The sequence below is a fragment of the Elephantulus edwardii genome, unplaced genomic scaffold (assembly GCF_000299155.1).
Source record: "Elephantulus edwardii isolate Elephantulus edwardi_28Jun2011 unplaced genomic scaffold, EleEdw1.0 scaffold00013, whole genome shotgun sequence".
Lineage (NCBI taxonomy): Eukaryota > Metazoa > Chordata > Mammalia > Macroscelidea > Macroscelididae > Elephantulus > Elephantulus edwardii.
This window is the reverse complement of record NW_006399763.1, coordinates 26280008-26288681: the sequence shown is the minus strand read 5'-3', so window position 1 is coordinate 26288681 and position 8674 is coordinate 26280008. Positions and strand designations below refer to the sequence as shown.

The window sequence follows — 8674 nt, the reverse complement described above, 5'->3', positions numbered from 1 at the left end:
TTATTTTTAATAATTATCTTTTAAGTTATTTTAATTTTACTTGATGCTGAATTATTTGCTCCTGAACTGTAAATTTTTATTGTTTCTTCTGGGAGATCCCCCCCCCCTTTTTTCTGGGCAATCTCTTTTGGCAATCTCTGTTCCTTTTCAGTAAGGATCATCTCAATATGGCAGGGTGAGCTCATGTAGGTGTTAATCTGACCCTGAGCTCTATTCATGGGGTGGTGTATCTTGGGAGTTTTATTCAACTGGATGTACTCAATGACCAGAGAATCAGCATCCAAACCTTAAAGTTCAGCATTACTTTTAGCTTTTCTAAGAATATGAAGCAGAAACTCAGCATGTTTTTGGGCCATGACCCTGTGTTCAACCCCACTGTACACACCTACCAACTCCACCATCGTAAAGTCAGAAAAGGACATACTGCTTTTGCAAAGAGACATCTTTCAGATACTTGGCTTTCCAGATATGCATAGCATTGATGGTCTAGGCAGTTTCCTGGGTTCCTTAAAATGGATCTGTAGATTGATTTCTTTCTTTCTTTCTTTCTCTCTCTCTCTCTCTCTCTCTCTCTCTCTCTCTCTCTCTCTCCTTCCTTCCTTCCTTCCTTCTCTTTCTCTCTTCTTTATTTTCATGATTTGGGGGGATTTTCCGGGTTAATCAAGTAGCAAACCATTTTGGGAGATCACTTGAGGCTGTTTATGGGAAGTTGTTGTTGCAGGCAACTCGACGCCACATAACATCATACAGTCTAAAATACATACTTTGTTGTTGTTGTTGTTGTTGTTGTATGCCACTGAGTTCAGTACAACTCACAATGATCCTATGAACAAAAGATCTGAACCCTGCTCCATCCTCACTCTTCCTGACACTCAAGAGCCCATTGCAGCAGTCACCATGCTAATCCATCTGGTTGAGGGTCTTCCTCTCCTTTGCTGACCCTTCACCCTTCCCAGTATCAAGTTCTTCTCCAAGGAAAAGCCCCAGCTAGCAATATTCCCAAAGTATGTGAGGTAAAGCCTCATTATTTTTCCATCCAATGAGCACTTTGGCTGTCCTTTTTCAAAACATATTTGTTTGCTCTTTTGGCAATTTCTGGGATGTTCAGTGTTCTCTAACACCGCAGCTCAAAGGCATCAATTCTACTATAATTCCTATTAATTGTCCAGCTCTCTGATGAATAGCAAGTGAGTGATTGGAGTGGTTAGGTTGTGTACTGGAAGCCTCTTGTTTAAACCAATCAGGATACAGTGCGCAGAATTCTGGTATTAAGAGTTGTTTGGGCCTGAGAATAGGAAGCAGAATTGGCTATCCACTTCTTAAATAATAGGTCTTTCAAAAACCTATAAACACTAGAGGGACACTTTTGGGAAGAACAAAAATTAATTATTAAACAATTTAAAGAAGTGAACAGATTGCAGCAAGTCTTATAAAGGAAAAAATATTTACTATTTTAACTTGTTGGAATTTATATGCACAATTACCAGACTTACTAATTTTCTGTATTAAAAGACAAGCTTAAGATCAAGAAGTGGAAATTAAAGTAAAAAAAAAAAACAAATTCTAAAAATATATTCCTTTGGAAAAGCATAGGAAATATGAATAATGTAAAGACTTCTATTGCTATTTACATCCAACTCCACATTGCAGAATATATTGGTGCTATAATAAAGCAGCTGTTACTGGAGATAATTTAGCAGATTAAGTGTTTTTTCCAAAATGGTACCTGGTTTAAAATATTTGGCAAGAATTACTTCAGATTTAAGCAGACAAATTTCTATTTCACTGCAGGAGTTTTCAGAGCCTTACTTTTAACGAAATTCATTGTTATGACTCAAGATAATGTCTGTAAATTTAGAGTGCATATCTTATTTTTTTGAAAAATAAAAATTACTTTCGTCAGTATTAATTTCAGGATATTATGCCAAATGTATATTGCTGTTTGTAACTTTCAAGTTTATTCCAATTTTTAATAACTTCATGTATACAAAGAACTATTAGGGTTTTCAAGACTGTGACCTTTCAGAAGTAGGTAACTTTGTATGGATTTGAACTGGCAACTTTTAATCTTAGAGTTGAACACTTATCCAGTTGTACAACACAAAGCCTTCTGTGCAAAATATTGACTTAATTTTGTCATATATTGTTATAATTAATGTTAACTTGAGTAAGCTCTAATTTCCAATATTATGTATCTTTTATTTTGTAATCTGATGTAATTACCTTGCTTTTTGTGATATTATGCAACTATTCTTAATTTTCTGTACTGTAACTACTAATTTCTATATTGTTAGTACTGTAAAATTAGAGTATAGTTTGAATCCCACCTTTGTAAGTGTTACACTTTTACATAAACTTTTTATTCTTATTCGAGTCACTACCCTTGCCTGATGCAAAGAAGTTTCATTGAGGGTATGCCCACATTCAGCATGTATTGGATGTCCTGAATTCTCAACTCCTACAATAATGTGAGCCAAGAGAATTCTACTGCTTGATTGTTGGCCCACAGACTTGGGATATATTATATATATCATTGGTACTATGGCAGATTATGTGTTGGTGGTTCAAAATCACCAGCTAATCCAAGAGTAAAAGATGGGCCTGTGGGCCTTTTTAACATTATTCTAAAACTCATTGACAGTGATTCAATTGTGACTCATTGGAACTCTCTATCAGGTTTCTGAACCTGTATATCTTAGCAGGAACAAACTAAATATCAATAAAAGGAAACTACCCATCTTTCTTCTATGGACTTGCTGATGGAGTTGAACTGCTAAAGATGTGGCCTTTTGGTTAACAGTGAAACACACCAAGAGTTACAAGAACACCTTAACATTACTGTAATTCTTGGTATTATATTTGTATTTTAAATATTTAAATATTATGCCTATGTAGTATAGTTCAAATTTTAAATATCTAATAATCTAATTTTTATATAGCTCAGATGTCTCTTAGTGCTTCATTTACAAACACTCTATCATATTTTCCTATTTTCCGTAGAAGCAGAATTTTTCCCTATTTTCCCAGTAGCCAGATTCTCATGTATTCTGTATATTGAATAATTAATTTTTGTCTTTTCACTAAAGAAGAAATTGTTGTACATGGGAACATTAATATAATATTTCATTCAGAGTACATGGTCTAAGACAACTTTATAACTGATTACCTAAGGCTCATTGTCTGAAATTTAGAACAGATATGCTTATACAATTTTTGAACACAAATGTTACTATAGCAATGTTCTATTTTTATATGTATGTGTGTATAACTGATATATTCTACTGATTTAATTAAGACACACTGAAATTAAGTTAAAAAGTACTATCTTTCCATTGCTTAATGACTTCCTCAGAATAAGTAACAACAGAAATAATATGATCATGCTAAATTATCATAAAACAGAATATCATTTTATAAAATTCATATATATTTATATGTGTTCAACCACTGACCTTTCAGCTAATCCAATACTTAATCTAGTGTACTCCAAGACTATTATTGGAATTAATCCTCTCAAAAACTCAACTCACTGCCCTAGTCAGAACTAACTCATAGCTGACACATCAGCAGGTTTTCAGACTGCAAATCCCCTGGAAGGCAATTGCTCGTCCCTCTAATATTGAAGAGTTGAGGGATTTGAAACAACTGTCTTATTATTGGCACCACAATTCCCAATCTAGTAGGCCACAAGAGCTCCTTATTGAAAAAATTAGATTCATTAATTAGATATCTACCTAATCTGTGGTTATGTGCTTGAAGATCATTACATTCTATCTATTGAGATGAGCAATCTCCTCTTGTTAGGCTTATTGTCTCTGAAAACCATGTGGAGGGTCGGCTATGGTGAACAACTCTATGGTGCACAACCAGGACAACAAACTGATAAGGGAACTATGGTAGTCTTGAGATAAGGAGTTATTCTACAAATTCAAAGACATGAGGTTTGAATCCATCCCCCGCTTCACTGGAGAAAAATGGGCGATCTCCTTCCATGTGATTTACAGATTCAAAAACCACATTGTAATGTTAACTATGAGTTGATTCCAAGTTGACAGAACATTAACAACAACAACAACAACTACATTATAGAGAACTTAGGTGGTGAAGTGAGTAGCATTCCAAACTAAGGTTTAGAGATTCCAACCTGATGATCTCTAAAGATTTGGGTGGGTAGTAGATACCATCAAGTTGATCAAGACTGATAACAACCCTATCAACAACAGATTGAAATCTTGCACTGTTTCAAGCCATCTTTCTTTTTTGTTGTTGTTCTTTCCATCATAATCCTTTATTATACAGTCAGAGAACCAGCCTTAGTGCAAAGTTAATGGTTAAGTATATATAAATGCAAAGCAGAATAGAAAAAAATATGTATATATATGAAAAAAGTATATATGTATGAAAATCCTCATTTTAATCTGAGACTAGGATATTAGTTCCAGTGAGACTTAATTTGCAATTTTCTCATTTTTTACAAATACCCAAATAATAGTCAAGCTTGATGATATTTTTTTAACTTAATGGCAGCTATAGAACGTCCTTAACATTTCTAAAGATATTTTTTTTTAAAAATCACTGACTTGACACAATAAAATCATAGTTCAAATATTGATATTTCAGAAGCTGCTTTTGTGAGATAGAGCTCAAGAATGATGAGGGTTTTTTTCCATTCTGGATAACTTAATAATTTAAAATAAAAAAAATAAAACTCAACAAACTGTATTAAGTCCATTGAATAGAGAATGTGAAAGTTCATGGTATAAAAATAACCCTGAGATTTAAGGTTTGATAGTTGTTTCATTTCTGTGGTGGGGCAGAGACTGAGTTTTGTTTGTTTACCTTTATTTTACATCACAGTCTCCCTCATTTAAAAATTGATCTGTCCGAACAATGGAATCAGCCTCCAACTTTTTCTATTGTTCCTGGTACTGTCTTTCAGTTTCTTCAGATATCTTTTTTACTTCTTCTTCTTCTTCTTTCTTCATCCAGTAATACTCAACAATGGCATATTGATATTTTGGAGTGCTGATTTCCAAAACAGATGCAATCTTCTCTCCAAAAAAGATACACACCAAGAGAGTTGATCTGACAGCCCAAAGCATGCAAAATCATAAATAGGGCTCCAGGTAAGTTTTGCTGGCTCAACAGTAGACCAAAAACATTTAAGTTTTTTTTCTCTAGAGAGTCAACTTCATCTTCATCTGTGCTGTACTCTTCCATTGTTTCACCACTTACAGAGTGAATGACTCTCCTCAGATATTCTTCTGTTTTCCTACAACTCCCAGTTACACATTTTCAAAGCCTCTCTCACTACTTACTTGATGTATAGAGTTCCTGAACACCACCACAGCCCCTGAAACTGCCTCTATTTCCCCTCCTTGGACAGAGCTCACAGGCTCCTGGTCTCTGGTCTTCACCACCACCACTACACAGCTGCTGCTGCACCAGCGCTCTCCTTGTGCCAGGCCTGCCATGCCTTCACAAGTCATCTCTTGATGCCATTTCTTTCTTCTCCTGACACTCTAGTTTTCCAAGAATGTTCTCTTTGTCCAAGCACTGTTGCCTCCTGACAGCATTCCCCAAGCATGCAAGATGATGTTTCAGGATCCTTGCCTCTAACGAGCACTCTGGCTGCATTCCCTCCCAAAAAGATTTGTTTATTTTTTTGGCAGACTATGAGCTATTCAATACTTTTCACTAACACCGCAAAGCAAGCACCATTACACCATAGCTGACCTTTCAATATTTTTTCCAAGAGGCTGTAAATCACATGAAAAGTGATTACTCATCTCTCTCTGGTAGAACCACTAGTAGATTAGCATCACCAGTGAGGCCAGCAAAACTCCCTCAGGGCTAGGATAGCAGAACTTTAATTGACAACCTGTGAAAAACGAAGACTTTACTAGTTAAGATTCTCTTTAACCTTCACCTACTAATTCAAATTAGTTTTATAAAGCCATTTACAATTCTTGTATTGCTTATTACTTGATCCTAGGTAATATTCTTAAGCCTCCAGTAATAAATATTTATTGTGCCTCATGTACCTTTTAAATAAACATATTCAGGACTTTGCCAACTTGTTCTCTGTCATGTAGGATTGTAATATAGAAAAGTTAATAAGGAATTGTTCAGGTTTGGCACACATAAACTTATTTAATTTATATATAAGGTAGGTGCAACAAATAAGTAAGACCTAAAAAAATCCATTTAAAACTTAAGAATCAGAAATAATAATTGCAATTACTGTATTAATTTAATATTTAGAGTCCAGATCTTTAGACTTTAGATTTTATCCTTAAGGAGGAGACCTTAGGAAAAAATGTTAATCATCTTTGTACTTGAAGGATATCTAAAGTCCAATATCAGCAACTGCAAAGTCAGTCTGGACTCAGTATTTGCCAGGGAGTGAGCAGTTCTGGAAGCCTACTAGTAAGAGGCTGTGCTGCAATTTCGAAGGTAGGCAGTTTGTATTCACCAGCTGCTCTATAGAAGAAGGATGGACAATTTCATTCTGTGTGATAAATTGCCTCTGAGAACCTGCTGGAGGCTTAGCTATGGGTTGGTTCTAACTCAACAGTACACAACAACACGTGCATTTATTTCCTCAATAATAGATATTTTATTCAAAGATTGAGATTAAGAGGATTGCTTAAATTTATGTCATAAAACTAGTTGATAAGGATTAACTACATTACATCTTCTTTTATCACAGCTTAACAGGTCAAAGTCAATTTAAATTAAATGTTGTTTACCAACTACATTCTTCACATACTTTTATGGTTTTGTGCTTACATATGGAAATTTTCTAGCTTTCTTATGATTTACAGGTTTCTAATGATATACCACTATTCTGACTGGCAATATCATGATGGATGAAGAGGAGATTGAAATTGTCAAGTTTCATCTTGCTTGGATCCACAATTAACACCCTTGCCACCAGCAGTCAGCACTGGGAAAATCTTCATTTACTGACCGCTCCAAATTATTGAGGAGTAATAACGTCAATTTGAGGACTAAACTGTATCTGATACAGGCCATAGTATTGGTTACTTGCTATGCATTTGATAGCTGGACAGTGAATAATAATACAAAAAAAAATTGGCACCTTTGAGCTGTGGTGTTGGAGAAGAGTGCTGAAAACCTAAGGGTGGTCAAGAGAACAAATGGATTTGTTTTAGAGAGGGTGCATGTGGAGTGTTCTTTGAAGGCAAAAATGATGAGACTTCACCTCACATACTTCGAGCACATTGCTAGGAAGAGCTACTCCTTGGAGAAGGACATGATGCTGGCAAGGGTGGAGGTTCAGTGAAGGGGAGGAAGACCCTCAACTACGTGGAGGACACGGTGACTGCTGCAATGGGTTCTTGTGTACCAGGAAGTAGAAGAATGGCACAGGATAGAACGGGGTTCAGATCTTTTGTTGATAAAATCACTAAGAGTCATACTAGACTCAATGGCACCTAACAAAAATAACAATGACTTATGCAAAACCATCTCAGAAAGAGATTTGAGGTCCTGAGCACTAAAGAGCAAAGACCAGATGAGATTTGGGAAGATATCAAGAATACCATCCAGGGAAAAAAAAAAAAAAGAATACCATCCAGGGAGAATGAATGCCAAAGGTTATTACAAAGACAGAAAGGAAAGACCAAGATGGCTATCAAAAGAGACTCTGAATACTCATGTACTAGAGCATCAAGAGGCTAAAGCAAAGGGAAAAAATCAAGAAGTTAAAGAGCTGAATAAAAGATTTCAAAGGGCAGCTTAGGAAGGCAAAACACGATTTCCATTTCCGTATTTTGCATACTATTTTGGATGTTTCTTGCTTTGTCATGTTTGAAGTATTAAAGTAGAAATAAAGAAGAATTATTGTCCTTTTTATTAGATTGATACCAGTCATTACAGACCAATATAAGAGTAAAAACCAAACTCATTTTTGTCAAGTTGTTTCTGACTCTTGGAATCCCATAGAGTAGACTAGAACTTCCCCATATAGTTTCTAAAAGTGTAGTGTGTTCATAAGCAGATGAGCACCTCCTTTTTATTATTATTATTAATTTCAAAGAACATCTACAGAGATTTTGGATTTCCATTCATTCACAGTTGCACTTTTCTCCCTGCCCCCGCACCTAGTTCGCTCTTCTCCTTGAAAAGCAAAAGAAAAACCTCCTTCATTGGTATACAATCCCCCAGCTCCGCACAGAGCCACCACCACACCATCCCCACCCCGAGTATACTCCACTCTGCAACCCTCATTCCAGACCCTTATGATAATCATAATGACCTAAAATATATTACTTTTAAACTATTCTCTTCCTCATCGGTTTCAATGCAGTAAACATAATTTATCCAGTTTTTCTCAGTCTTACCACCACCCTGATGTCAGCCTCATTCTAGAGCAGTGGCACCATATAGCATTTGTCCTATTGTGACTGAGATATTTCACTCAGCATAATGTCCTCCAGGGTCACCCATTTTGAATAATATTGCATGAGTTCCTTGTTTTCCAGTGCAGTGTAGTAGTCCATTGTGTGAACACCTCTTTTTACCTTCTCTTAGTAGCAGATCATTTAATAGCTATGCCACAAGGACAGTTTTTACAGAGCAATATCATTTTCTCAGATTACTCTTCCTTCTATATGCACTTTATTTTACAGCTCGAATGCCACTCAAA

The 8674-nt window shown here is 35.7% G+C and overlaps 1 pseudogene; it reads right to left on the bottom strand.

The window, feature by feature from the left end:
* Positions 1 to 4841: 4841 nt before the first annotated feature.
* LOC102855271 lies at positions 4842 to 5474 on the bottom strand (annotated as a pseudogene).
* Between the last annotated feature and the right edge of the window lie 3200 nt (positions 5475 to 8674).